Source organism: Antechinus flavipes, chromosome 1 (genome assembly GCF_016432865.1).
Source record: "Antechinus flavipes isolate AdamAnt ecotype Samford, QLD, Australia chromosome 1, AdamAnt_v2, whole genome shotgun sequence".
Classification (NCBI taxonomy): Eukaryota; Metazoa; Chordata; class Mammalia; order Dasyuromorphia; family Dasyuridae; genus Antechinus; species Antechinus flavipes.
In genome coordinates, this window is record NC_067398.1 from 230,136,881 (window position 1) to 230,158,959 (window position 22,079).

A 22,079-nucleotide genomic window follows, 5' to 3' on the forward strand; every position below is an offset into this window, starting at 1 on the left:
TGGACCACCAATGAGAAAATGCATTCCTCCTCCCTGTATCAGTGCTTGACTTAGTAGCATGCGTGTGCCATACAATGTGTACCTCAGTAGCATGCATGTACCATATATGCAAGAATATAAGCCCACACACATACTTGTACCATACACATATCAACGCTCCAAAAGCCTTGCCCTCGTATTCCCTTCCGGTCTCAGGGTCCCACTGAAAGGGCAAGTTTGATTCTTCATTTCCAATCAGTGAGTGTTTGTTGAGTGCCAGCTTTGTGCAACTGGGTTAGATCTTGGGGTGGGGGGGACAGGGATGAGAAGCAATCCAAGACTCAGTCCTTTTCTGTATTTTACAGTATAGCTTGGAAAGGAAAGGAAGGCTTCATGAAGGGGGTGGGACTTTAAAAGGTGCTCATGAAGTGAGGGCAGTATGACTTATGTCCCTGACAGCAATGGGACTGACAACATTCAGTCAGCCTGTATTTATTAATTGTTTACTGTGTTTGAGGCGATGGAGATCAAAGGGAAAAAGTCAAACTATTCCTTCAAGGAGCTCCTATTTAAGTAGAGGAGACAGCATGTAAAAATATAAGTATATACATAGTTCATTTTAAAATAAATGCAAAGTGGATATGAGATAGAGGGACTAGTATGAGGGAAGGATCAGAAAAGTTTTTAGGAAAGAATGTAGAAGGAGGGACTTGATCTGAGTCTTAAAGGAAATTGGGAAGAAAAGAAAAATAAAAAAAATTCTAAATGGGAAATCAGAGATGTTAAGAGATAGAAGTCAGTAGGCAATATTGGAAGATGGGCGCTGGCATGATGGTGGTTGGGAGGCCTTGTGACCCAGCACTCTGCCCTTCATCCCATCCCTCCCCAGTGATGACCCTCTCCCTATAAAGGACAAGATATTCTAAGGATGAGAAGCAAAGGCATGGAGGTGGGAGATCTAGTGTCTTGTGTTAAAACACCAACTTGTCTAGTTTAGCTGAATCACAAAGTCCAAGGAAAGAAATGTATAAAAAGACTGGAAAGGTAAGAAGGGGTGTTATTGTTTATAATGGAAACTCAAGGCATCGGGGAGCATCTGCAATTTGTTGACATGATCAGGCCTGCACTTTAAAGTTTCTACTCTAGTAACTGTAGGGGGGGTTGATTAGAGTGAAGAGAAACTTGTGGTAGAAAGGCCAAACAGGGCATGAGAGAAATGGATGAGGAAGCATGGAGTGTGAGTAGAAATAAGGGATATAGTAGAGAGATCTTGTTCAGATTAGAAGTGTCAAGATTTGGCAACTGATTGAATATATGGGGTGTATGAGTGTAACAAGTCAAGGATGATATTGTAGAATCTAATATAGATGATGGTTCATTTGAAGTAAACAGGGAAATTTGGAAGCGTTTTGGGTAAAAACAGTGAGTTCTGTTTTGCACATGTTAATTCTGAGATGCCTACAGGACATTCAGTCTGAAATATCTTCTAAGTCATTGGGCATGAGATTAGATCTCAGGAGAGAGACTACAGCTAGATATTCAGAGTGTTCCAAAAGTTTTAGTAAAGCATTAAACTAGTAAAACTTATTATTAAGCTGTTAAGGCCTAATATAATGCTAAGATTTTTGAAAATTCTGTAATAGATTTGGAAGTCATCTGCCTAGAAATGGTGATTGAACCTGTGGGAGCTAATGTGGTCACAAATAAGTGTATAAAGAGAAAAGAGAGCTCAAGACAAAGCTGTGGGTGCCTCTGCAATCAGGTAGTATGACAGGGATGGTTAATTACCAAAGGAAACTGAAAAGGAATAGTTGGGTAGGAGGAAAACGAAGGGAGCAAACAATATCATGAAAACTCAAAGAGAAAAAAGGATCTAGGAGGAAAGGGTAGTCAACAGTATCAAAAGGTCAAGGAGACTGAGGATAGAGAAGCAGTCATTAGATTAGGGAATTAAAAGATTATTAGTGATTTTGAAGAAGACAGTATCAGTCAAATGATGAGGTCAGAAGCTAGAAAGCAAAGTTTCTGAGACCAGGAGAAAAACCAGGAGAAGTACTTAATGTAGATGGCTTTTTCAGAGTTTTGCAGAGAAAGGGAAGAAAGACATAAGATGAGAGTAGAAATGGTAGGATTCAGTGAGAGGGTTTTTAATGTGGGGAAGAGTGGGAATTTTTCTTGACAGTAGAGAAGGAACCAATAGAGAGGGAAGAAACTGAAGATTAGAGGGAAAGTCAATGATGGTGGACTCCATCTTCTGGAGAGGATAAATGGAATCCATGATACAAATGGAAGTGTTAGCTTTGCTAGAGAGTAGAACAGGAAATGTGGAAGATGAGGTCAAGGAGCTAAGATGGAGAGAAGAAATTGCCAGATAAGAAGAAGAAAAGGAGACAAATAATCTCAATTTTATAGAAGTATGAGGTGTGGAGTTCATCTAAGTGTGAGAGAATATTGTTGGATACTTGAGGGAAAAAAGTGGGGTTTGGACTAGCTTCTGGGGGGATGGGATAGAAAATTAATCAATAAAAGTGCACATGTGAGACTAGAGAGAATAAATTTATATGGAATCAGTCAGCATGGTGGGGAGACTTCTTCAAGCTCTATTTAACAGCATGTTGAGAAGGAGCAAGGGAGGAAGATGGTGAGAGCAATCCATGTTAAGATTTGTCTAGGAACAAAGAAAATAAAATCAAAGAGTAAAGAAATAGAGAATAGGGAAAGGATGGTCTAGAATTGAACTGGTTCCTTGAGGAGTAGAGATTGGGAAGAAAGGAAGAGTATAGCCAAAAACTTGGTGTTGGCTTGGTAAAGTACTGGACTGGTTGCAGAAACTGAAGGTGTTAAAGGGTGATGGGAAGTCAGAATTAGCTTTAATAAAGGAAGGAAGGCTTTATGCAGGAGGTGAGACTTGAGCCAACCTCAGACTGGCTGAGAGAAAAGGGATATTCCAGAAAGAGAGAGCTTCATGAGCAAAGATCCAAAGCCACCTCCCTTTTCTGCCCTAACCCTACCCCTCTGTCAAAGGACTTTATTCTTTGGATGATTGCCCCTTTCCTTCTGAGATACAGGGACATTTCAGTCATAAAAAGTACAGGGTGATGCTCTTTCTGACTCAGGTGTTTTAAATCTTTTTTCTTGTGATCTTTTTGTGACCCCTTTGTCTATTTGATGAACACTTTCTCGGAAGGTTTTTAAATGTATAAAATTAAAATATATGAAATTACTGTATTGGATTAAAATTCGTAGGACTATTTGAAATAGTTATCAAACTATTTTTTGAAAACAAATCCACATTCCTTAGTTTAAAAACCTGGCTGTTTGAGTATGGGAAAAGCCTTGAATGAAGGTTAGACAGCCCTAGTTTGAAAGTACCATCAGGACTTGACTTTTCTGAGTTTGGGTCCAGAAAGAAATTCTGTTTGCAGTACCATAATTTTCTGACTTTGTTGGGAGTTTCCCCATAGTGGAAACCCTTTCCAGCTACGTTGAATCTGTCCTTGTCTCTTCCGTATCACCCTAATTTCTCTTTGCACAGGAAGAATTGGGGATTCACAGAAAGAAATGGGGACTTGCCAGACCCTCCAAAGGATTCATTCAATGCACTGATATTTTTAGATAACTTTTTTCTCCAATTACATGTGAAAGCAATTTTAATTTTTTTTTTAGTTTTTGAGTTCCAAATCCTATCCCTCCATGAAAATAAGCAATCTGATACAGGTTATACACATGCAACATGATACATTGATTAAGCACCTACTCTGTGCATAGCTTTGTTAATCACTGAAGGAGACTTGAAGAAAATTAAGATATGATCTCTCCCAAATGGAAATGATGACAATCTAAGATGCCTGAAACTGACAGTGAATAAGAGAACCCTCTGTTCACTGACCCCCATTCTCCAAGGACAGATCTTTCCAGAGTGCTGTCCTGTTTCCAGAGATCCCTGGCAGTTCCAAAACTGGTGAAGGTGATAGTTCACAGGAGGGAATCCCCCAGCCAGCTGTCAACTCAGCAGATGGGGATGAGGCAAAGGTCACCTTACCTCCCTTTCTTCCCAGTGGGGCCCCTCCACAAGCCAGTTTCCTCCCTGCTTATTACACATCCTCCTCCCCTCTCCCCCCATCTTCTTCTCCAGAGTGATATGCTCTATCAGCTCTTATCCATATATCCTGCCTCTGCCTACCCTCCTGGGATGAGGTCATCTATGAAACTGTCTCTGATAATCCCAACCCATAGGCCTAGCCACTCCTTTTGCTCTTCACTGCTAGAGGTACAATGTGGTATAAAAGAGGGAATGGTAGAATTAGTGTCAGGGGCTCCTGAACAGACCAGGGATGAGGAGCTTCCCTTCTTGAGCTTCAGCTTTCTCTTCTGAAAGATGAGGATAGTAATTCCTGCTCTGTGTACTTTATAGGGTTGTTGTGATTAAAGCCTATATATAAACCTTAAAGTTTTGATCCCTGATTATATCCAGCCTAATACCAATTTTATAATGCTTTTTATCATCCCCTAATTGTTTGCTGTATGATCCGTATCTCTTCGATTAGACTATGGACCAATTGAGGGCAGGGGCTTTATGTCCTCAGTGCTCCTCCCCCAAATGCCCAGAAATTCTAGGACATTTCTGTATAAAAATATTTGTTTGTTTTAAAACTAGCAAAACATTTTCTATGCATTATCTTATTTGAGCCTTATAGCAACCCCATGAGTTAGGTGTTGTAGTTAACTGTTTTCCTTTTTTTACAGATGAGGAAACAGAGTCAGGCTGATTAAGAAACTTGTGTAAGGGGGTAGCATAGTTAAGTAGAAAAGCTGGGATTGAAACCAGTTCTCTGAACCCAAATCCCAAATTCTTTGAACTGGTTTCTACATAATACAGCTCTGTGTGTGTGTGTGTGTGTGTGTGTGTGTGATGTGTGTATGTGTGTATGTGTGATGTGTTTTATAAATCTGAAGGTGCATTATTTTATTTGCCACACTGCCTCAAAGTCTAAAGCGGGTTACAGGAATTCTTCCCTTTATCCAGCCAGAAAATGCCATTTGTTTCATTGCTAGACAATCTCTCACACCAGCAAATGCTTTTATATGCTTTTCAAAGCATTTCACATTCACTAACTCAAAAGATCCTTGTAAATAGTTGTCAAGGCAAACTTCATGATGGCCATGTTACAGAAGAGAACCCTGAGTGTCAGAAAGCTAGCCCTCCTAGCTGTGGTAGAGCTGGTTCATGAGTCCTTGCCCAGCTCAGGGCTCTTTTCATCCCATCAGCCAAATAAAGAACCAGAGGATCAAAGGTTTTTAGAGTGGGAAGACTCTCAGCAACCATCTCTTCCAACCCATCCCTACAAGGAATTCTCGCTAGGACATGCCCAACTGGTGGTCATTGGGCTTCAATGTGAAAAGAGGAGCCCACCATCTCTTGAGTCACTTCTGTTACTTTGGGATGGCTTTAACGATTAGAAAGCCCCCCCCGAGATCAGCCCTAAATTTGCCTCTTTATTGCTTTCATGTATTGCTCTTGGTTCTTCCTTTTGAGGACAAACAGAACAAGTATAATCCCTGTTCTCTAGGCCAACCTTTTACCCATTCTTCTCCAGGCCCTGTATCCCCAATCCTTTTGTGACATAAACTTAAGGCCCTCATCATCTTGGTCAAGGACAACCAAGCTGGGTATTCTCTATATTATCCTTAAACTATCCTTAAACACCTAAAGCTTAACACAGTATTCCACAGACTGTCTGACAGAATTAAGTGTAGGACCATCATTTCCTTAAATATCACCTCTCTTAATGCAGTCCAAGATCATGTTAGCTTTTCTGTCTGTCACGTGATACTGCTCACTCATAGTAAGGTTGCAGCTCATTAAGACCTACAGATCTTTTTCAAACAAACTTCATTTTAACTAATTTTGCTCTATTCTATTTTTATGAGATTTTGATTTTTTTTTTTTGCAAGGTACTTGGGTTAAGTGACTTGCCTAGGATTACACAGATAGTGTTAAGTGTCTGAAGCTGAATTTGAAGAGGTTTTGATTTTTTGAAACTATATCAGACTGGACATATATGATTAATGAATTTCACTTTATTAGATTCAGGTACCAACCCAATAAACCTCACTATGTTACATGGTGTGTTAACTATCCCACTAAGCTCTCTGTCCTCTGTAAACTTGATGAGCATCATCCAAATCTTTGGGGGAAAGAATGTTAAATAGCTAAGCATTGGCCCCTGGGGTACTTCACTGAAGAGACCTACCAAGTCAACGTTAGGCCATTAATGACTACCCTCTGAGTCTGGCAGTTCAGCCAGACATCTAATTGTATTATCCTCTAATGTACGCTCCTACATCTTTTCCACAATATGAAATATTTTCTCTAAAGCTTTGTTAAAATCTAGGTAAACTATGTCTATAGCAATGTCCTGATATATTAATTTAGTAAGCTGTCAAAAAGTGAAAAGTGGTTGAACAGGCTTGAAATGGTCTTCAAGAAGATATGCTGACCTTTTTATAATCACCATTTCCTTTTGTAGATGTGAATCGACCATTTTAAAATCATCTGACCTAGAATTTTAGCAGGGATTGAATTCAAACTTATTAATGACTCAATTCTCTTCCCTTTTTGGAAAATTAGAACATTTGCCCTTTTCCAATTCAGCAGTACCTCTCCCTTGTTCTATTATCTTTCAAGCACTATTGACTGTCTTTTGTAATTTCATCAAACAATGAGCATTATTAAGCACCTAATATGTGCTAGTCAATGGAGACTCAAAGACAAATGAAATAGTCTTCTCAATAAGTTTATATTCTATGGAGCAAATAACATATACATATATAAGTATACATAACATATATACAAGAGATATGAGTTATTTTGGTGGGGCAGGCATTAGCAGCCATGTTGCTCACGAAAGGCTTTATGTAAGAGTTGACATTTAAGATGATTTTGAAGGAAACTAAGAATTCTAAGAGGTAGAGGTGAGAAAAGAGTATATTCCAGGCATGTCTTTGCAAAAGCATGGTGATAGAAGATGAAATGTCATATACAAGAAATAGGAAATAGGGCCAGTTTGGCTAGGGGGAAAATATATGAGCAGAGATGATGTGCATTTAGCCTGGAAAGAGAAGCTGGAGCCAGATTGTAAAGGGCTTTAAATGGCAGAGAACTCTATATTTCATTTTAAGGTATTAGAGAGCCACTGGATTTTGTTGAGCTAGGAAATGGCAAGGTCAGTCTTATACATTCAGACTGCCACTGCCAACTCTGTGTTTGGGAGTTGCATTGCAGAGGAGAGAAACTAAAAGTGGGAAAATCAGTTAGAAAACTATTGCAAAAGTCCAAGAAAGGGATATTCGAGGTGCTAGAATGTGCTAGGCTGATGGCCAAATGAGTGGAAAGAAGTCAGCTGAGGGGGAGATGTTGTGGAAAAAGCACTTGGCAGCTAGTTGGTTATGTCTAGAGAGATAGAGCAAGGGAGAGTGATGAGTTAAGAATGACTCTGAGGTTATTACCAGGGTGACTTGAAGAATGATAGATAATGCAGTGTCCTTAACAGAAAGAAGAAAGGGTGGAAGAGAGTTGGGTTTGGAAAATAAAAATGAGTTCTGTTCAGTATATATCGATATGAGATATCTACCGGACATCTAGTTTGTAAGGCCAAGTAGATATTTGGTAAAGTAGGATTGCAGCTTAGGAAGAAAATGGTGGCTGGATTTATAAATCTGGGAATCATCTACATGGAGATGATCATTTAACTTATGGTAGCTGATGAATTCTAGCAGTTCTTTCAATATCCAAGAGTCATCTCTGCCAGATGACTCCTCTGTTGGTAAAAAATCAGAGCTGATGTAAAATTTCGCCAAGGGCAATAAGGTACCCTCTTCCTGTCTTCTTATTTCTCTGGGATTACCAACTCCCAGTTACCTATTTTTGTCCGGTCATTTCTGATTCAAAGGTCATTCTCTTTGGCAGAGAAAACAGAAGCAAAATCAGTTTTGATCAACTCTGCTTTCTTTTTGTTGTCAGTTATCATCCAATCCACCCTTGAACATGGAGTTAGGAAGATTTGAATTCAAATTTAGTCTCAAATACTTATTACCTGTGTGACTTTGGACAAATCACTTCATTTCAGTCTGCCTCCATTTTTTCAACTGTAAAATGGAGATAACCTTACAAGATTGTTGTCAGGATCAAATTTATCAAACTCTTAGCACAGTGCCTGACACAAAGTAGATATTATATCAATGCATACTCCTTTCTCTTTCTTTTCCCACATCTATCTCTGAACTTCTTTTCCTCAGTAAAACAAAAAAGGCAGCCAAACAACCCCATTTCGATTGTCCTTAGCTATCCTCACCAGCCTTAGCTTATTTTGAGCTTTTAGCACTTGTCACTATTTTTACAGGACTGTGATGTACTCTTTTACTTTTGTTGCAATGCTTTTATCTTCTGTATTTTGTTTTTAAACTAAGCTGATTGGTGAGTTCCTTGTGCATCCACATAGGTCTCTCTTCAAACAATTCCTGCTTTTCCTTGGAAATACTGGAATTGTTTCCTTTTGTGTCTTTAGTATTTTATTCTTAAGAGTTCCTCTTCCTTCCTGAGATTCTGCTTATTCTTCCTCTAAATCCCTTGAAATTTGCTTTTCAAAAATGTAAGGTTCATGTCAGTCAGTCAATAGACATTTATTAAGAGCCCAACACCTTGCTAAACACTGGGGATAAAAAAAAAAAAACAGCCAAAGATGGTACCTGTTCCCGGGTATCTCACAATCGAATAAGAATAATGATATGCAAGCAACTATGTATAAATAAGGTGTATACAGGATAAACTGGAATGATCAACAGAAGGGAGGTATTGTGAGTACATTGGATTGGGAAAGGCTTCTTGAGAAAAATAGGAAGGAAGCTTCCTCCTTTTTTTTTATCACAACATCTAGGTGGGAGTGGTCTCTTTCCCCAAAGATTCCCAGTCTCCACAGTCCAACAAACCAGCTCCTCTTCTCTGTTAGTAAAAATCAGAGGTAATGTGAAATTTCCCCTTGTTGTTTCCTCCTTCTTTTGAAGGATGAAATTATCATTTAAAACAAGTCAAAAAATTATTAGCTGCTTTGCTTTTGGCCTGGAGCTCCAGCAGATGGCCGGTTAATTGAACTTCCACATCACTACTATAATATGCCTTCTCTGTTCTGGGCTCAGATCTGCTTTCCAAATTTCTCTGCTTCTTTCTGCCCAGGTAGTCTGAAGTATATGTCACTAATGAAGTCCCTTCTGTTTTTTTCTCCTACCATTGATGTTTACTTGAGGGCTTCCATGTTCAGGTTCCTAGATTTCATCAGCTCAGTATACCTTTTTAATATAGAATGTTATTCCCAACGCCATTCTCCTACATTCACACCTGTCTTGTTCCTTTTAAATAAGCTTTACCTATCCAAAACCATATTGTAGTCATAAGCTTTATCCCACAGCATTTAAGTAGAACCAGTGAGAGAAGACTTTCTATCTTTGTGTTAAAACTTCCAATACTTATGAACTAGTAAGGAACCAGATCCTAAAAAATATCTATCACTCAACTAAGATGACATTGGGCAGAATGCTATCTGTTGTGGAAGGAACATTGGACTTGATGTTAGGGAAACCATAAATTTGCATCTTGACTCTAGCACTTACTATCATTTGACACATTTTGCTGCTGTGAGCCTTAGTTTCCTCCTCTATGTAATGGGGATGATGCCTATAAAATCTCATAGGGCTATTGTGAGAACAAAATGTGATCATGTTAAAGCAAATCTTAGTACTATCTGTAAGGGATAGATATTATTAGTGGAAGAGCAGAGGAGTCTCCCAGCCCAGAAATCCTCATTTTCTGCCTGGTGCTCTTTCCATTACAACGGGAGAGGTACCTACTTTGGTCTCTCTTTAAGCTGTGTTCTCAGACAGACTGCCTTCTAGAGGGTGGGAATAGAAGAGGAAGAAAGAGCTTTGTCTGTAGCCACAAAGGTTATAGGGCTCTTGGCAGCTTGAGGTCAGACAAAAAGAAAGTCAGAAGGAGAAAGATAGGAGGTTGGCAGGAAATAGTGTCTCTGACTGGTTCTGTGAGTCAATTAAAAAGAACCCTGGCCTATGATCTTAGGCTTGCTCGTCATATGAGCCCATTAGTTTTGTTCTGACTTCTAGATTCAGGCTTTAATCCTAACCACAGACTGTACCCCTAATTCCAACCAGATGCCTTTCAAGGGTACCCACTGAGCATAAGGGATCCTAATGGAGAGGTTATGGGTGGCTCAATGCAATACATTCTGACTGCTAAGAATGCAGGTCCTGGTGAGTGGAGGTCAAGAATGCAATCTTCTTATGTGAATTATGGAGCATATGGCAGAATTCCTGAAATGAGATGACATATCTGACCATGTAGAACAGAGGTTCATAACCTGAGCTCCACAGAGCTCTAACAGGCCTGTGGAAAATTTTGAGATCTTTAAATTTTTAATATTTTGATAATTGTAGTTCAATATGATTGTTTTCCTTTGTAATCTATGTGTTTATTTTATGAATTTAAAAATATTCAAAGAAAGAAGGTCCATAGGCTTCAGCAGACTGCTAAAGGAGTCCAAGCCACCAAAAAAGAGTAAAGAACCTTTTATTAATGAGGAAATGCCTGAGAGGAACACAGGAATAGGTCACAGAATTTTTTAGGAAGCTAAGGGGCTTGTCATCTGTAGAAGGAACAGCAATTTTCTAGGAATAACCCTTGCTGCAGGAAAGGTTTATACCCCTTTCCCTTTCTCCTTTCCCTCCATCTGTCACCTGGAGCACTTTTCCATGGCCTAGCTTCACCCACCAACCTCATGATTGCTCCAGCTTAGCCTCTCCCTATTTGGAACCTCAGGAGGGCAGCAGCAGCAGCAGCAACAGCAGCAGCAGCAGGCAGGAGGATAAAAGAAGCATTGGTGATCTGGTTATAATTCAGCATTTGGTAGCCAAAAACATCTTTCTCTAGATGTTGAGATAGAACCATTCAGCTTTGTAAGTGCCTTTTATCAACTGATAGCTAGCCTGTTTCTCCACCTGACCTGTCCCCTACCTAAAACAGGTGCCAGGATGCATGTAACAGACTTGCAGGAATACTTGTGTATACTTTTCCCAAAAATACACATGTATAAGCTATCTCCATGGAAGGGCCACATACCTAAGGTGTTCTCCTATACCAGGGGCTCTGAGGATAGAAAAATGTGATTTAGAGGGAAAGTGTTTGGAATTCTAAGAAACTGGGTTGAAATCCAACTTTGCTACTTACTACTTGGACAAATCACTTAAACTCTGTAGGTCTCAGTTTCTTTCTCTGTAAAGAAAATGGTCAGTCTAGACCAGGGGTGGGAAATATCTGACCTGCAGGCCATATAAGGCCTGCAAAATCATTTGGTTTAGACTTTCCAAGGCAACTGCAGACAACAACAACTTTCCACTGCTTGAGTTCTTTAAATTGATCATTTTGTATGGCCCATGAATGATGTTATAAATATCTAAATGGCCCTTGGCAAAAAAAAAAAAAAAGTTCCCTTGGACTCTACACCAAGGATTCTTTATCTGTGATCAGTGGGACCCCGCTCAAGGCACTTGTAAATTGATTTCTAGAGATCAATGAACTTGGATGTGAAAAATATACATACACACATACACATATACATATAAATGTTTATATGCATATAATTTTCACCAAGTTCTCATTGAAATTTAATATTTCCTTTAATTGTTTTAAAAGATTATTCTGAGAAGGGATCCATAGTTTCACCAAATTGTTGAAGGGGTCCATGACACACACACAAAAAAAAGCTTAAGAATTCTTCATGTAAATAATCTGCAAAGTAGCTTCCAGATGCAAATCTACTCCTCTTAAGTGTTCTTACTCTCCAGATCAGAAACGTTTTCTGAATGACCCAAGTCATCACAGTTTGATAGGCAACTCTGTGGAGCTGTAATTTTTTTCAGTGTGGGTAACTTCCGTCCACTAGATATTTCAGTCAGGCTATGACCTCAAATAGAAATATGAGGATTTCTTAGGATGTACAAAGGTTAAGTGATCTGTACAAGACTATACAGTGAGTGTGTGGGATTTGATCCCAGGCTTCCCCATCTGCGGCCCAGAAAGGGTCCAAAAGTGTCTGATAAGGAATTATATGCTGGAACTACAGGAGAACATAGGGATAATGACCAAGATTCACATCCTAATTTGTTGAGTCTGCTATTATGTGCAAAGTTCTCTGTCCTAGAGGGAAGGAGATAGAAAAAGGAAGGGAGGGAGGGAAGGAAAGAAAGAAGGAAGGAAGGAAGGAAGGAAGGAAGGAAGGAAGGAAGGAAGGAAGGAAAGGAGGGAGAGATGAAAGGAGAAAGAAAAGAAGGAAGGAAAGAAGGAAAAGAAAAGATGAAGGAAGGAAGGAAAGAAGAAGGAAAAAAGGAAGGAAGGAAGGGGGAAAAGAGGAAGAAAAAAAAAAGAAAGACCTGCCTTCAAGGAGATTACAGTCTAGTCTAGAAAAATGACATAATAATATCTAGCTTTTATGCATCCCTTTAGAGTTTTCAAAGCATTGTCATTACAACTCTGTAGGGAGAGCAGTGTAAGCATTAGAGGCAGTTGTGGTGGAGTGGACAGAGCTGGATTGGGGTTAGCCACTGACATGAAACAGTCACTTTCCCTCTATGAGCTTCAGTTTCTCCATCTGTAAAATGCAAGAGTAGAACTAGCTGATCTCTATGGTTCCTTTTAATCACAATGATCCAGAAACTACATTTGCTCATCTCTCTCTCTCTCTCTCTTACAGATGACAAACATTGAGATGAGGTATCTAATACCTCCTAGTCAAAATGAGGAAAATCCTGTATCCTTCCTAATTTGCCATAATGACTTTCTAGAAATGAAGCAAATAACCTAAAGAAATGTCTAGACAGCCTAGCAGATAGAAAGGGCCAGCTTGGGTAGCAGGGAGATCTAGATCCAAATGCTCTCTTGAACTCATGTGGATGTTATGATTAAAGAGAAGTTTGAATCTCATAGTGCTCCAGAGTTACTGATCTCTATAATAGAGGGAATTCCCACCTCAGGAGAGCCTGTGAAATCATGGCTCTAGACCCTTCCCCCCCAAAAAGCAAAGAATTCAAGCCATAGAGAGATCCCCTCTGGCGATAGGGATCAGAGGAAGATGCTCTGAAGGGAGGAGCTTAGGCAGGACTGATATCAGAGAATCTGAGTTGGAGTTCCAACTTTGTCACTCCCTTCTGGGACTCATTTTCCTACTGCTATAGTTAAGGTAGAACACCATTTACTAGACATACACCTTACTCTTGCCTTTATATCCCTGGCACACAACATAGTGCCTGGCACACTGTAGGCAGTTAATAAATGTTTGTTGCTTTGAATTGAGTTGGCCAAATTGGACTAGATGATCTCAGAGCCTTTTGTCTGAATTCTAAGGACAGTGAACCTACTCAGGTTCCTTCAGGTCACCCAAAACATTTGTCTTTGGAGTAAAATAAACTTGTTCTTGGGCCTGTAGCCAATATCTCATAACTTAAAGGAACCAGAGAAAGCAATACAGTACTCAGGTAGGTTTTGACCACAAGTAGAAGGAAACAAGGAAAATGTGAGTTATGTTCTAAGCCTTCTCTGTCCTAAGGCATTTGAAAGTTTGAACACTAATTTCTTAAGTGTCCCAAAAGGATTGAAACCGAACCTGTGACATAAACATAGGAAACTCTTAGATGAAGAAGACCCTCTCTATTAGTACAGGTTGACATTTTCTCTGCCACTTCTATTCTAGAACTTCCCAGAGCAATGAAGGGTTAAGTAACTTGCCCAGGATCACCTAGCCATTATGTCAGAAATGGGACTTAGACTCAGATTGCCTTGGCTCAGAGGCTACTTCTCTCTCCACTACACCACACTGAATCTTATTATTGATTTCATAGATAGTGTAAAAGTATTGTGTATCCCAATAGTTATATTGGGAATAGCAAGGAACAGAAGGGGAGAAAAGGAGAGATACTGAATTTTGACATGTGGGCAAGAATCAGGGGAGATGAAAGGTAAAATTCTTGGGTTTAGATATTGGTCCCTGAAAGGATGAGGTGGTCCAGACATCATTCTGGACAGAGAGAAGGTGAGCCAATCAGGTGAGGGGGAAGAGGGGCACAGCCTCCAGTGCCTCAGGCATCAAGCCCCTCCAGCTACAAAGGATGGAGAGGGAAAGGCACCAACTTCTGGAATTGAAACCAAGAGGGTGGTGAGATGGACCAGTCGGTCAGGACAGATAGTTTGTGATAGGCATCTTGCTCCCCTTCCTATCAGTGCTGAAGTTCATCTGACTCAGAGATCTGGGTGCCACATTCTTCTCACTAAGGAGATATAGTTTCTCTGTCAAAGATGCTTTATGGGAAGACAGTGCTTTGCCCTCCATCTGCATTCTGTACCACCCTCCATACCCAAGATGTCATAGACCTTATTTTTGACTGGGGGCACAGGGGAACTAAGAATATTGCAATTAAGTAACAGTAACGAGGACCTGCCATTTCATTTGGATCCCACTAGAATATATATTCTCTGTGTGCTTACAAGGTGGGATATCGTAGACCAGGAAAGATGAAGATGGAAACTTATCATCCCTTCTGACCTCAACCCCAGAATCCAGAGAAGGGCAAGGGAAGGCAGAGAAAGAGTTAGAACTGTTTGACTTCTATTGAGAAAGAGTTTCATAATAGAAAGTCTAAGAAATATTTAGTCAGGAGAATCTAGTGCTTAGCATGGTGCCTGGCACATAGTAGGGGCTAAATAAAGGCTTCTTGATTGATTAAGAGATCCCAATTAGAATTCTGCTTCCTACTAGCAGTAACTATATTTACTCCCTGAGTTTCAGTTTCCATATTGGTAAAATGGAGGTCATAGGATCAAAGATCTAGAAGTACCTTCAGTTGTCCAACCCTCTCCATTTCCTTAGATAGGAAACTGAAGGTTTCCTAGATAAACTTAGTAACTTTGTTGAAGTTACAAGTTACCGTTATTAAATAGCAGGATTCAAACCCTCATACTCAGAACCTCTGACTCAAAATCCAAGTATTCCTTCTGTTGAATCATACCTGTAATGCGCCTGCAGGGTGGTCATAAAGGTCAGATGAAATAAAATGAAATGTTTTATAAACTTAAAGTGCTACATGTTTTTGTTCAGTCCTTTTCAGTCTTGTCTGACTCCTTTACTCTTTGGGACCCCATTTGGTGTCTTCTTGGCAAAAATATTGAATAGTTTGCCATTTTCTCCTCCTGCTCATTTTACACATGAGGAAACCCAAGGCAAATGGGGCTAAGTGAATAGCCCAAGGTCACACAGTTAGTGTCTGAGGCCAGGTTTGAACTCAGAAAGATGAATCTTCCTGATTCCAAGCCCTGTAGTCTGTATTCTGCTCACTGTGCTACCTACCTATCCAAAATGCTATATAAATTATTATTATTATTATTAAAATTATACTTGTTACAAGACCATGAGGTCATAGGGAAAGTTATCTGTCATCCACAGTGGGATTTATTCATCTTCCCTGTGCCTCAGTTTCCTCTTTCTTCATACGAGGATGATTAAATCTGACCCATCTGGCTAGGCTATAGTGAGTTACAAATGTGTCAACAGGGGGGAAAATTATTCAAAAAGTTACAAAACTTACAAACATCTGATGTTATTAATCATCATTATTAAATTGCACAAAGCTAATTATTTGAGGCTAAGGCATCATAGAGAGAGTTTTCTCTGGGGATCAGGGAGTTCATGTCCCCTTAGAGATCCCAGGCTTTGTATACGCATCTTTCCTTGCTCTGAACCAGTGTCTGTTTTTAGGATTCCTCATTTGGGCTCCTTGTTTGGGATTTCTGATACACTCTCTGTCATGTATTGTGTATAAATGTTTGTTCTGTTTCCTAAACTAGACTTTGAATTCTTCCAGGGCAGAAACTGTCTTTTATGTCTCCTTGCCCCCTAGAATCAGTCAACTAACCTTTATGATGTAGCTAGTAGGTACCCAGTGCTATGCTCAGAGGACCTTGTACATAGTGGGCACTCAACATACAATACTTACTATACAATATATAGTAATAAAAACGTCTCCTTTCATGCTCTCTACAATCCAACCAAAGAGGGCTTGTTGCTGCTCCTCACACAACATTCTGTCTCTGATCTCCATACTCTCGCACAGGTCTGGCCCCTATGGCTGGAATGCATTGTTTCCTCGACTTTACTTTATAGAATTCCTAATTTTAGCCCAAACACTACTGCCTATAGAAAGCCTTTCATGATATCTTACAGGTGATTGTGTCTAACATTCCAAAACTAACTTGTTTTTATTTTGTATATCTATTTGTATATATATTTATTTTGTATATCTAATATAAATATCTTGTATATTTATTTTGTATATCATGTGAGAGGTGTTTCTTCCTATAGATTCCCGCGCCTTGTAATCAGACTGTTTTTGTGTATATCTTTATATCCCCAGTGCTTGGCACAGTGCTTAGCAAATAGTAAACACTTAGTAAGTGCTTATGACACTTTAAGGTTTTACAAAGTAGCCCTATAAAATGTTATTCTTCCCATTTTGTAGATGAGAAAAATAAGTGTCAGAATCAGGACTCTAACCCAGGTTAGATTCTGACTATATTTGCTGCTCTTTTCACTATGCTGAGTTTTGATGGTTGATTGATTAATTACTCAGTTTATGTTCCTCCCTCCCAGAGCCTTGCTCTCTGTTAGAGAGTTCCTGCTAAGGTGCTAATAGCTGCTAATGGACTAATTTTCTTCCTTACACCCCCATCAGCCCAGGTAACCTTTGTGCACTTTTAAGCCTTCTTGCCTTAACACAAAGGAGTGATTAGTGGTGGAAATTTCAGGTACTATGGTGGACTGGTGAGGGAAGTATTGGGGGGAGGATAGGGGCTTTTGTAGATGGAGTGTTCAACACTTCTCCCAAATAATCTTCATCGTTATCATCTCTATTTACAGTTGGCCTGGTCTTAGTTATTATTATTAGTTGTTATTAGCAGTAGTACTAGGCTGGCATTGAAGGGAAAATTCCCATGGTGTTGGGGGATGTTGGTCATGGTAGAGTGATGGCCATTGTGTATGTTTTTGGAAAGGAATGGGCATGGTCACAGTATTCAGTTGGAGATGGTTGTGATTTTGGGTGTTATACCATATTGGGGGCGAGAGTTATGATATTCAAGGAGTGGCAGTAGTTATTATATCTCTGTGTGAGCAATGATTGTGATGTTGTACAGATAATGACCAAGATATTAGAGAGGTTAGGGTTTCAGTGTAGGATTAGAGGTGGCTGTGGGAATCTGGAGTGGGGAGTAGTGATAGCTGATGTTGAAGCAATGTTATGTCTTGGTAATGATCACAGGATTAGAGGGCAGTGGTTTGAATGTCAGTTGGATCAGAGGTGACATTGTTAAAAAGTAATAACTCTGATTTTTGGAAGTAGATGATGGGCATTTTAGAGACTCCAATGACCAAAGTGTTAGAGGTACCATGATATATGGTATTAGGTTTATGGTTTTAGTGGAGCCTAAAAATTGATTTTTAATATCTGGAAACTTTATCTCTCAGAATTTTTATTCACTACTATAGAGAAGACAAAGGGAATTATGCTTCCATTTCCTTTTTTTCCACCCATTTTAATAGAATGCATGGATTATCACTTGTGGAACAGGCCCTGGCCTTTATGACTTTGGTGAAATTTTGGGTAGAAAGGCTATATAATAAGTCCCGTGTTAGGATCCTCCCAGAACCAGAAATAGGCTTAAATCAAAGTAAACAAAACTATTTCTTGATCACTTTTGACCCTATGTTCTCCATGGAGGCACCAGTGGATTTTTTTCCCCACGTTACTAACAACCACTCCTTGTAGGAACTCCAAAGGGAAGTCCAAATTCATATTTTATTTCTGTACAAGCACTTCAAATCATCGAAACACAGCTGCCCTGCCCCCATCCCCCAGGTACCTTGATCAATTCTATTTCAGGATACTACTTGAAATACACTTGCACAGGCTACAGACAAATTGCACAGGCAATCCTTTTACTCCTCCTTAATGATTCCCATTCCACTCCCCCCAGAAGATATTCCAAACATTTTCTTCTCTCTTCAAGCCTCCCACACTTTCCCCTCCTCCCCACTTTCTTAGCTAAGGACCTCTTGTTTACAGAGAAAATTGAGGCCATTTGCCATGAGCTCTTTTTTCTCCCCTTCTCATCATCTTAAAGCCCCTTGACATCATCCTTCACACTCTCACCCCTTTGCTCTATGTTCTGATAATGAGGTGGCCCTTCTCCTTGCCAAGGCCAGCCTCTCCATATGTCCCCTTGATCCAATCTCCTTCCATTTTCTCTAGCAAATTGTTCCCTCAGTCTTCCCCTACCTCTCTAATCTCAGCCTCTCTATCTCCCAGTTCCTTCCCAATTGCCTGCAATGCTAGAATGTGCCCTATCTTTAAAAGAGAAAAAAAAAAAAAAAAAACTTTGACAAAACTCTTTCTTCCCTTCAGGCTATCAACATATACAGTGCTTCCCTTTCTCAGCCAAAGTCTTAGGAAACGTCTCCACTTCCTTTCCTCTAACCTGCAATGTAATTTGCAATCTAGTTACCAGTCTCAACACTCAACTCAAACTAATCTCACCAAAATTATTAAAACATAAGTACCAAATGGGATCTTCCTTAGTCCTCATCCATCTTGTTGCTTTTGATATTTTTAATTCTCCTATCCTCCTGGATACTCTTTTCTCTATTATCAAATGAGATAATATTTGTAAAATATATGTATCTGGAACATATAGGTGCTTAATAAATAAACGCTTGTTCCCTTCTCTTGTTTCTTTCTGAGTTGTCATGACACTATTCTCTCCTGAGTCTCCTCTCTAATCATTCCCTCCCAAGTTTCTTTCCTAGTTCCTCATCCATATCACATCCCTTTGCCCTGGGAGTACTTCAGGGCTTTGTTCTGAATAGCTTCTCTTTCTCTCTCTCTCTCTCTCTCTCTCTCTCTCTCTCTCTCTCTCTCTCTCTCTCTCTCTCTCTCTCTCTCTCTCCCCTCTCTTCTCAATCTTATCCTCTCCCAACTGTTTATTGCCATTTTTGAGAAGATGACTCAGATCTAGATATACTAGCCCCAATCTCTCATCCCTCACATCACCCACTGCCTATTGAACATTTCAAACTGGATGTCCTGGAGAAAGTTTAAATTCAATGTATTCAAAACAAACTTCAATGTCTTTCCCCCAAATCCACTCTTCCAAATTTCTGTCTATTTCTGTCAAGGCCCCACCATTCTTCCGGTCTTCTGGGTTTGAAACTTCTTTCTTAGTTCTGATTCCTCCCTGTCCCTCACCCCAAATATCCCCCACTCTACCTCATGACCTATGGATAGAATCTATCACTTCCTCCAACAAGCAGCAGCTTCTAAGTGAAGTCATTCCTGGTCCCTCCCCCTGCAGTTCTCATGGTCTTCTTTCCTAACTTCCTTATATTCACCTCACTTCCATTTATTTTATACTCATGCTATATAGATAATTATAGATGCACTCTCCCTGAGAGTTTCATTTTTTGGTCCTGACACATAGTGAGCACATAATAAATGCTCTTGTTGATTAACTAGAAAGAAAACCCAAAACAACCATGGAACTAGCAACACCCCCTCACACATACCATTCTCCACAACAGGTTCCCCCACAGCATCTTTATTGGACAAATAAGATGGTCAGTGATTCAGTTTACCCATCTGGAAAATGAAGAAGATTGGATTCCTTCTAAGATTCCTTCCAAAGCTGGCATGTTCTGTGACCAAATTCACAGCAGCTGCTTCCCTGATAGCCCAGGCTCTTGTTTATCACTCTGGGTTCCATCTCTTGTTTTTTCCTTTCCCTTTCCCCCATTCTCCTTACCACCTCCCCTCCTCCACTCCTTCTTAGAGACATTATAAATCAAACAGCTTAAAATTTAAAGTGTCAGAAATTCTAAAACCTTCATCTATTATTAACTGTAACAGTAAATCCCACCTCAGAGTGTTTTACATAGCAACTGTTACCAAGACACTCGGCATCTTAAGCTGATGTTCCAACAACTTTAAATCACAGCCTTGTATTTCAGCAGTGAAGGATGATGACTAGGCGGATGTGGCCTCGATCACGCCGGCGTTATCAGAACATTTTGGGTTGATTGTTTTCCAGTCCTTTGAACTAATCAGAGCTTGGCTAAATGGCCCCCACATGGTTCCCAGCCTCCTGCCTTTGGAGCTACCAAGGAATTGTCAGGAGGTTGGGCTGAAGGCCCCATCCCACCTACTCAGGCCACTCCGGCCTTGGCAAAGGAAACAATGATGTACTCAGATGAAAAACCCCGTTGGGGCTCCAAGGCCACATTGCCCAGGCTTTCTGGAGGCTCGTGATGGACCCATCCTCCTCCCTCGCCTCATGCTCCTGCACACCGAGTCACCTGGGCAGGAACCAGGGGCATCAGCCACAAGGCCCTGAAAATGGGCCTCACTTCCCCCTATTCCTTTCCATTCTGCTCCATTTATGTAGGGGCCTAGAAAGTCACTCCTCCCCATGCTAACAACAATGAAGGTTCTCAAAGCTCTTTGCTTATGTTGCCTTGTAAAATCTTCACAAACAAACCTATGAGGTAGGAGCTCCTTTGGACAGCTAGTCAACGCAGTAGGTGGAACCTCAGTCCTGAGTTCAGATCAGACCTCAGAAACTGACTAGCTGTGTGACCCTGGACAATAATCCTGTTTGCCTGGAGAAGGGAATGGCAAGCCCCACCCAACACCCCTGCCAAGAAAACCCCAAATGGGAGATGGAGAGTCAGACACCACTAAACCATAAAAGCACTAGCCATTATTGTCCCCATTTTAGAGATGAATAACCGAGGCTTATAGCAGGTAAATGACTCACCCAGGTTCACAGAGTCAGTGTGTAAGCTGGAACCAAAATCAGGTTGGTCCCCACAAGAAACTTGTAAGGTGGGTACTTTAGATAAGAGGCCCGTTTCATAGATAAGGAAACTGGGGTCCCAGGGTTCAGAGAGGTTAAGTAATTTACCCATGGTCACCTGGTGACCATCTTCAAGTTAGGATTTAAACCCAGAGCTCCCCTAACTCACAGGTTAATGTTTTATGTCTCACACTGTGTCGGGTGTCATGTCAGTGCTCACGATGGCACCTGCACATAGGCCATTACACAACCCTGGCGATGTGGCCACACCTGCAGGGATTTCTGATCGCCATGTGCCCTGGCTAAAAACTCGAGACGCGTTTGCCCAAGGGCGCTCTTCTCCCTGTGCATCAGGTGTTCCTGCCTGTACCGAGGCAGGAGGACCTGTCGTGTGCGGGGTCTTCACTTCGGTTCAGCAAGTCTTTGTTGCCCATCTAATCTGTGCTTCTGCCTCATGTTAGGCACTGGGAGGGAGGCCAAAAAAGTGTATATTTATAGCCATTGGCTATAGAAAATAAAAACTAATTTGAAAAATAAATAAAAAATAAAAAGATTTCAAGAAATGCTTTACATAACTTCACATGTGCCTTCTCAGTAAGGGTATTAGGTGGGGAGGGAAGAAGGGAATGAATCTGGAACTCGAAGTTTTAAAAACAAATATAAACAAATTATTGAGGATCTGTTCAGAGGTTTTGTTTATACAGATTATATTTATAGATATTTACCCATTAGGAAAAAAACCAATTTTGAAAATAAATAACTAAAAGAAATATATAGCTTATGATCTCTGACCATATCAGAGGCAGTATAGTCCAGAGAAAAGAGCCATAAACTTGGTTTCAGAAGCCCTGGGTTCAGATCCTAGTTCTGTGACAGGATAAAGTGTTTGAGATTCATCGCCCCTATTTTTCAATGGGAAAAATTCTCCTTGTACTATTACTTTCCCAAAGTTATCATGCGGAAAGTATTTTACAGCAAGGTGGCACAACAAATGTTATATTAAACTTGAACTCTGGAAGTGCTGAGTTTGAATCCTACTTTCAGATAAAAAGTCATTTTACCTCTTCCCGCCCTAGTTTCCTCATCT

The 22,079-nt window shown here is 40.2% G+C and overlaps 1 protein-coding gene across 6 annotated transcripts in view; it reads left to right on the forward strand.

Annotated features, from left to right (window-relative positions):
- RAI1 (retinoic acid induced 1) overlaps positions 1–22,079 on the forward strand; it is a 303,155-nt gene that overhangs the window by 212,099 nt on the left and 68,977 nt on the right. The gene's annotated exons all lie outside the window — the stretch shown is intronic.